Here is a 9,664-nt window from a genome sequence, read left to right as displayed (position 1 = left end):
TTATCAAGCATTTTTATTCTATTCTTTTTCCACCTTTTCTCTTTCTTCTTTATTTTCCTTTCTCTTTCTCTGGATTTAGACTTTACTTTTTTGATTCTCTGTTTCATCTTCTTTTCGCCCCCTTCATTTTTCTCTTTTTCTGGGATCAGGCTCCTGCCCTCCCTCCCCCACTTTTCCTTTCCCCACCCCACACCGCCAGATTTACTTGAACAAACAAATCAAAGCATTCCTGGTAAAAGGTCCAAACACTCCACCACTACAAGCAAGGAGGAGCTTTACAGAGGACTGACCAGTGGGACAGAGCAGCCAAAATGCAACAGCAGAGTGCATGCAACATACACCAAAAACACTTCCTGAAGTGACAGGACCTGGACAGTGTATGATCCCTTCTTAATATGAAAGTACTGGTAGGCTCAAGACAGACAACAAGAATTTAAAACACCCAGGGGTGCCTGGGTGGCTCAGTTGATTGGGCATCCGGCCTTAGCTCAGGTCATGATCTCATGGTTCATGGGTTCAAGCCCTGCATCAGGATCTGTACTGACAGCTCAGAGCCTAGAGCCTGCTTCAGATTCTGTGTCTCCCTCTCTCTCTGCCCCTCCCCAACTTGCACTCTGTCTCTTTTTTAAAAAAAATTAAAATACTCAAAAGACAGAAACTTAGACAAAATGACAAAACAGAGGAATTCTCCCCAAAAGAAAGTTCAAGAAGAAATCACAGCCAGAAAATTGTTCAAAACAGATATAAACAATATATGTTGAAAAAGAATTTAGGATAAGTCATAAGACTAATAGCTGAGCTTGAAAGAAGCATAGAAGACACCAGAGAAACTTTTGCTGCAGAGATCAAAGACCTCAAAACTAGTCACGATGAATTAAAAAATGCTATAACTGAGATGCAAAATGAACTAAATACAGAGACAGTGAGGATGGAATAAGCAGAGGAGAGAATAGGTGAAATAGAAGATAACATGGAAAATAATGAAGCTGAAAATAAGAGGGAAAGGAAATTACTAGATCACAAGGGGAGAATTAGAGAACTGAGTGATCCCATGGAATGAAACAATATCCATATCATATGAATTCCAAAAGAGTGGGAGAAAGAGGCTGTAGATTTATTTGAGCAAATTATAGCTGAGAACTTCCCTCATCTGGGGATGGAAACAGGCATCCAAGTCCAAGAGGCACAGAGAACTCCCTTTAAAATCAACAAACATAGGTCAAAACCATGACATATCATAGTGAAACTGGCAAAATACAAAGATAAACAGAGAATTCTGAAAGCAGCTAGGGACAAATGGGCCTTAACCTACAAGGGTAGACACATAAGGGTAGTAGCAGACCTGTCCACTGAAATGTGGCAGGCCAGAAGGGAGTGGCAGGAAATATTCAATGTGTTGAATGGGAAAAATATGCAACCAAGACTCCTTTATCCAGCAAGGCTGTCATTCAGAATAGAAAGACAAACGCTTTCCCAGACAAACAAAAACTAAAGGAGTTTGTGACCACTAAACCAGCCCTACAAGAGATCCTAAGGGGGACTCTGTGAGTGGAAAACAGCAAAGACTGTGAAGAACCAGAGACATCACAACAAACATGAAATCTACAGATAACACAATGGCACTGAATTCATATCTTTCAATAATCACTCTGATGTAAATGGACTAAATGCCCCAATCAAAGGTATAGAGTATCAGAATGGATAAGAAAACAAGACCTGGGGTGCCTGGGTGGCTCAGTCAGTTAAGCGTCTGACTTCAGCTCAGGTAATGATCTCACAGTCTGTGAGTTCAAGCCCCGCGTCAGGCTCTGTGCTGACAGCTCAGAGCCTGGAGCCTGCTTCAGATTCTGTGTCTCCCTCTCTCTCTGCCCCTCCCCTGCTCATGCTCTGTCTCTCTCTGTCTCAAAAATAAATAGAAAAACATCAAAAATTAAAAAAAAAAGAAACAAACAAGACCCATCAATATGTTGCCTAAAAGAGACTAATTTTAAACTCAAGGACAACTGCAGATGGAAAGTGAGGGGATGGAGAACAATCTATCACACTAATGGACATCAAAAAAGAAAGAAAAAAAGCTGGTGTAGTCATACTTATATCAACAAGCTAGATTTTAAACCAAAGACTGTAACAAGGGATGAAGAAAGGCACTATATCATAATTAAGGGGTTTATCCATCAAGAAGAGCTAATAATTTTAAGTGTTTATGCCCCAATGTGTAAGCACCCAAATATGTAAGTCAATTAATCACAACCATAAATAAATGTATAAGTAACAATACCATGGTTGTAGGGGACTTTAATACTCTACTTATAGCAATGGACAGATCATCTAGGCAGAAAATCAATAAGGAAACAATGGCTCTGAGTGACACATTGGACTGGATGGACTTAACAGATATATTCAGAACATTTCATCCTAAAGCAGCAGAATATACATTTTTCTTGAATGCACACAGAACATTCTCCAAAATAGATCACATACTGAGTCACGAAACAGCTCTCAACAGATAAGGAAAGGTAGAGATCATACCATGCATATTTTCATATCACAAAGCTATGAAACTTGAAATCAACCACAAGAAAAAATCTGGAAAGCCCCCAAATGCATGGAGGTTAAAGAACATCCTACTAAAGAATGAATGGGTTAAAAAGGAAGTGAAAGAAAAATTTAAAAATACATGGAAGTAAATGAAAATGAAACATGACAGTCCAAATCCTTTAGGATGCAGCAAAGGCAATCCTAAGTGGAAAATACATTGCAATTCAGGCCTATCTCCAGAAGCAAAAACAGGTCCCAAACACATAGTCTAACCTTACACTTGAAGGACCTAGAAAAGGAGCAGTAAATAACACCCAAAGCCAGTAGAAAAAGGGATATGATAAAGATTAGAGCAGAAATAAACAAGATAGAATCCAAAAAAAAAGAGATCAATGAACAGATCAATGAAACTGAGAGCTGGTTTTTTGAAAGAATAAACAAAATTGATAACCCGCTAGCCAGACTTCTCAAAAAGAAAAGAGAGAGGACCTAAATAGGTAAAATCACAAATGAAAGAGGAATTATCACAGCTAACACCATGAAATACAAACAATTATAAGAGAATACTATGAAAAATTATATGCCAACAAATGGGACAATCCAGAAGAAATGGACAAATTCCTAGACATTCACACACTACCAAAACTCAAATGGGAAGAAATAGAAAATTTGAATAGACCCATAACCAGTAAAGAAATTGAATCAATTATCAAAATCTCCCAACAAATAAGAGTCCTGGGCCAGATGGCTCCCCAGGGGGATTCTACCAGACATTTAAAACAGAGTTAATACCCATTGTTCTCAAACTGTTCCAAAAAATTGAAATGGAAGGAAAGTCTCCAAACTCATTCTATGAAGCCAGCATTACCTTGATTCCAAAACCAGACAAAGACCCCACTAAGAAGAATTACAGGCCAACATCCCTGATGAACCTGGGTGCAAAAATTTTCAACAAGATACTAGCAAATTGAATTCAACTCTACATTTAAAGAATTACTCACCATGATCAAGTGGGCTTTACTCCTGGGCTGCAGGGCTGGTTTAAAATTCACAAATCAATCAATGTGATACACCATTTTAATGGAAGAAAGGATGAGAATGATATGATCCTGTCAATAGATGCAGAAAAAGCATTTGACAAAATACAGCATCCTTTCTTGATAAAAAACCCTCAAGAAAGTTGGGATAGAAAGAACATACCTTAACATAATAAAATCCATATATGAAAGGCCCACAGCTAATATCATCCTCAATGGGGAAAAACTGAGAGCTTCCCCCTGAGACCAGGAACAAGATAGGGATGTCCATTCTCACCATTCTTGTTCAACATAGTGTTGGAAGTCCTAGCCTCAGCAATCAGACAACAAAATGAAATAAAAGCATCCAAATTGTCAAATAAGAATCAAACTTTCACTTTTCTCAGATAACATAATACTCTACATGGAAAACCCAAAAGACTCCACCAAAAAACTAGTAGAGCTGATACAGGAATTCAGCAAAGTTGCAGCATATAAAATCAATGTACAGAAATTGGTTGCATTTCTATACACCAATAATGAAGCAGCAGAAAGAGATAAAAGTAATTGATCCCATTTATAATTGCACCAAGAACCGTAAAATACCTAGGAATAAACTTAACCAAAGAGTTAAAAGATCTGTATGCTGAAAACTATAGAAAGCTCATGAAAGAAATTGAAGAAGACACAAAGAAATGGAAAAACATTCCATGCTCATGGATTGGAAGAACAAATACTGTTAAAGTGTCGATACTACCCAAAGCAATCTACACATTCAATGCAATCCTTCTCAAAATACCACCAGCATTCTTCACAGAGCTAGAACAAACAATCCTAAAATTTGCATAGAACCACAAAAGACCCCCAAATAGCTGAAGTAATGTTGAAAAAGAAAACCAAAGCTGGAAGCATCACAATCCCAGACTTCAAGCTGTATTACAAAGCTGTGATCATCAAGACAGTATGGTAGTGACACAAAAACAGACACAGAGATCAATGGAAGAGAATAGAGAACCCAGAAATGGACCCACAAATATATTGCCAATGAATCTTTGACAAAGCAGGAAAGAGAAACCAATGGAAAAAAGACAGTTTCTTAGCAAATGGTGCTGGGAGAACTGTACAGCAATATGCAGAAGAGTGAAAGTGGACCACTTTCTCACACCAAACACAAAAATATATTCAAAATGGATGAAAGACCTAAATGTGTGACAGGAAACCCTTAAAATCCTATAGGATAAAAGAGGCAGCAACCTCTTTGACCTAGGCTGCAGCAACTTCTTATTTGACATGTCTCTGAAGACAAGGGAAATAAAAGCAAACATGAACTGTTGGCACCTTCTGCACAGCAAAGGAAACAATCAACAAAACTAAAAGGCAACCAGTGGAATGGGAGAAGATATTTGCAAATGATATATCTGACAAATAGTTAATATCCAAAATCTATAAAGAACTTACCAAACTCAATACCCAGAAAAACAAATAACCCAGTAAAGAAACGGGCAGACAACATGAACAGACATCTTTCGAAAGAAGACATCCAGATGGCTAACAAACAAATGAAAAGATGCTCCACATCACTCATCATCAGGGAAATACAAATCAAAACCACAATGAAATACCACATTACACCAGTCAGAATGGCTAAAATGAACAACTCAGGAAACAACAGATATTGGCAAGGATGTGGATAAAGGGGAGCCCTCTTGCACTGTTGGTGAGAATGCAAACTTAGTGCAGCCACTCTGGAAAATAGTATGGAGGTTCCTCAAAAAGTTAAAAATAGAACTACCCTATGATCCAGAAATTGCACTACTAGGAATTTATTCAAAGGATACAAAAATGCTGATTCGAAGGGTCACATGCACCCCGGTGTTTATAGCAGCACTATCAACAATAACCAAATTACAGAAAGAGCCCAAATGTCCATCAACTGATGAATGGATTAAGATGTGGTATATAGAGGCGCCTGGGTGGCTCAGTTGGTTGAGCGTCCAACTTCAGCTCAGGTCGTGACCTCACACTCCATGAGTTCGAGCCCCAAGTCAGGCTCTGTGCTGACAGCTCAGAGCCTGGAGCCCGCTTCAGATTCTGTGTCTCTCCCTCTCTCTGCCCCTCCCCTGCTCATGCTCTGTCTCTCTCTGTCTCAAAAATAAATAAAAACATTAAAAAAATTTTTAAAAAGATGTTGTATATATACACAGTGAAATACTACTTGGTGATGCAAAAGAATGAAATCTTGCCATTTGCAACAATGTGGATGTAACTGGAGGGTTTTATGCTAAATGAAATAAGTCAGTCAGAGAAAGAGATACATCATATGATTTCACTCATGTGTGGAATTTGAGAAACTCAACATATGAACATAGGGGAAGGGAATGAAAAATAAGATAAAAACAGAGAGGGAGGCAAACCATAAGAGACTCTTAACTACAAAGAACAAACTGAGGGTTGCTGGAGGGGGTGGTGGGTTAAATGCGTGACAGGCATTAAGGAGGGCACTTTTCAGGATGAGTACTGGGTGTCATACATAAGAGATGAATCACTGGGTTCTACTCCTGAAGCCAAGACTACGCTGTATGTTAACTAACTTGAAAGTAAATAAATAAATAAATAATCTAAAAATAGTAGTAAAGATCATAGATTTTGGAAATAAATACAACTGGGTTTGAATTCTGAATCTGCCACTTAATAGCTTTATGATTTTTTTTCCCTCCCCACCCCTACCCAGGAGGTTTATTATTTTGATCAAGAGGTTTAACATCTCTGAATCAAATTTTTAAATCTATAAAATAAAAACTGAATGAGACAATGTATGTGAAATTCAGTAGACCATTTGATAGACAATAAAGTTAATAAATGGGAATTCAACAATTAAATAATAGATGCCAGTAATCTACTTTCAATTTTTCACACTTATAAAGTATATTGTTACATTTACATCATTATTTCTAATTCTTTGTGGATTTCTATGATTAATTCCCAAATATAAATTCTTGGAAGTGGAATTGTGGGTCAAAGGTTATATATTTTTTGAGGTAAATTGTAAGTTACCATCCTGACAATTTACATTTGCACCAGCAGAGCATAGGTATACATGTGTCTCTGTTCCTTTCTCCAACTTGCCAATACAAGGGAGAGAGTTATATTTTGTTGGTTTAATGAATACGCCTTTGATAAGTTTGTTGATATTAAAAATAGAATTAATGGTTATTTGTAGGTATTATTTTGCAAATGAACAGTTTATATGCAACACATATTTTTTCTCCCAGTATGGCGTTTGTCTTTTTTTCAAGATTTGTAAGATTTTTAAGATACTCTCTGTTTACACATGTTGGGCAGTTTTCCAAGTGCAATATATTTTAAATTTTTGTTATGATGTTTTTGACATGCAGAAGTTTTAAATATGAAGTCAGATATGACAATCTTTTACTCTAAATATTATGTTTTTGCATGCATAGCAGGCAAAAAATTTTAAGATGCTATACTAAGGGATGTGTTTAAAATTGTGGTCTTTAATAGGAGGAAAGGATTTATAGAGAAAAAGTCTAGGATTTAATAATTGAAATGCTTGAGAGTATGTATTTTCATATTACTATAAAATCTGGTGCAGGTAGCCATTTTGAATTATGTTGTGTGGCCTTTGTGCGGATAGTGAGAAGGCTAAGGGGCACAGAAACCGAAAGGAAGTTTTGGGTTATCTGCCTTTTGCTAGGCACTATGCTTGGCACTTCAGACTGTTAAATCATTTAATTCTCAGATTGGCCCATGAGATCATTAATCTCCTAATTTTACCATTTCCATTTATTTGACAAATATTTGTTGAGCACAGCATCTGTTTTTAGACTTCCTCTTGTAGAAAGTGAAAAATAAATCCAAACTAATTCATGCACAAAGAGAATTTATTTAATCATGTAAGCTGACAAGGTCTAGCAGTGGCTCGAGCATCAGTGGTAGATTCACCCTGGGCTCAGATGATACCACCAATATCCAATCTTTCAGTTTGTTTCCTTTGGATTGACTCCATTCTCAGGCTATTTGTGGTGGCCCCCAAAGCCCACAACAGATAGGAGAAGAGAGAGAATCTGCTTTCCTGGAGGTTCGATGTCTCAGAATTGAACTTTCTGGGTCCTAATTGACTTCACCTGAGTCATATGTCCCTTCCTGAGCCAGTCACTGTGGTTAGAGAGTTGTGGCCAGTGGTGTCATTGGTATTGCATAGATAAAGTGCTCCTCCCTTGGGACCACAGGGTTGAATAAGTTCTTCTAAAGTGCCTGTGCAGAGGGAGCAGCATGAACAAAGACACAGAGATAAGAAAAACCTGGAACATCTGAAAAACTTACATTAACTGATAAGGTTGTTACTTTGTGTACCATAGGTTGGCTGAGACAAAGCTATAAAGGGAATCAGAACTCAGTTCAACATAGACAAGACTCAGATGATATAAGGTTTCATATTCTATGTTGTATAATTTTGACTGTATTCTGAGGGCATTGTCAAGCCCAGGAAAGGAATGAAGGGAGGAAAAGAAAAACAGGAAAGAATTCTAGGGTACAATAATATTTGAGGAGTGAGCAGAGGAATAGAGGAAAGTAATAAGGAAATTGGCAGTAAGGCAGGAGAAGTAGGAGAGAGTGGGATCATTGAAGCCAAGGGATGAGAATGTTTCAAAAAACCAGAATTAGAAGTGTCGAATTCAGAACAAAGATCAAATAACAGGGTCTGAAAGATGTCTGTTGGGTTTGCAAATGAAAAAGATGGGATTAAGGGGTGATTAAGGGACCAAAGAGCTTACTATCTGGAAGGAAGAGACTAATGGACTAAAGGGATAAGAGATTGTGTGATCAGAGATCTATCAGAGCTCAAGATTAAAGAGTTACAGTTTTAGAGGATAAAGAAGTAAAGATAGCTTTAATTTGGTAGGTGAATGAGTTTAGAGGCAAAACTTTTGCCTTCATGGATTTAATATGGAAAGGAAGACTGACATTCCTAAATTGGTAAAAGTGGGAAATGACTGGAAATTTGTTAGTAAGTAGGTGTGGAGAGATGGTTGGCATGAATCTCATAAGAGGAGGCCTCTCCTAAGAAAGAGGAATAATAAAGATATAAAAGGGACAATAGGGAGGCTGAAGAATAGTGACATGTCTCTCAGACCTCATGGTTTTTGTGGGGCAAGAAAGGAAATGCTCCCTTCTCTAGAGAGGACAGAAGATGGGGATGGGGAATTTCAGGCTTTTCACCATTTCAAAATGGGTAAATAAAAATTTGGATACTTTCAAAACCAAATAGAGTGGGTGTGTAGGAAAGAATTTATAATAAAGAATCTTTTGCTCAAAGAAAATTCTGACCTTTGCCCTGGCTTCTAGGGGGTAATCTTTGAGTCCTAGGGGTGTTGTGCCTGATAGAATTTCTTTGTTTGCTTAGGGGCCTTGGGTCATACTGAATAGTCTAACAGTGTGATTTAGTGTGGAGGCCTGGCCACACCCATTTAGTCTTAAGGTGGGGGCTGGCCACTGCAGAAAGGTCAACAATGTGACTTAAGGTGGGTGCTTTGGGTCAAATGGAAACTGAGATTAACCATGCAGGGCAATCAATCAGTCAAACATCCCTATATGATGAAGCCCCACTAAAAACTCTGGACACGAAGCTTAGGTAAGCTTCCCTGGTTGACAATACTTGATATGTATTGTCATATATCCATACTGGAAGAGTAACCTGTCCTGACTCCATAGGAGGAGACAACAGAAGCTCTGCATTTAGTCCTTCTCCTGAACTCTGTCCTATGCACTTTTTCCCTTGGCTGACTCTAATCTGTATAGTTTCCTTGTGTCCTGAATATAATAGCTTTCATGATCTCATTCAGTAATTACTTGTTGAATTTAACTGAAAGAATCCATTTCAGTTGTTTGATGTACATCTTACCAAATGTTTTCTATTAAAGAGAAAATATTTTGCATTATATTAATAGTTACTAATTGTATGTTGCAGACATAATGTAAATTCTTTGAGTTTTATCATTTCTAAAACTGAAGATAATACCTTTCCCATAGATAGTGATTAAAGATTACAGATTAATAAGACAAAGAATGAAATGAGATATGTTATTAAA

This window comes from Panthera tigris, chromosome C1, assembly GCF_018350195.1.
Source record: "Panthera tigris isolate Pti1 chromosome C1, P.tigris_Pti1_mat1.1, whole genome shotgun sequence".
Lineage (NCBI taxonomy): Eukaryota > Metazoa > Chordata > Mammalia > Carnivora > Felidae > Panthera > Panthera tigris.
The sequence above is the reverse complement of the archived record's forward strand: the minus strand, read 5'-3'. Positions refer to the sequence as shown.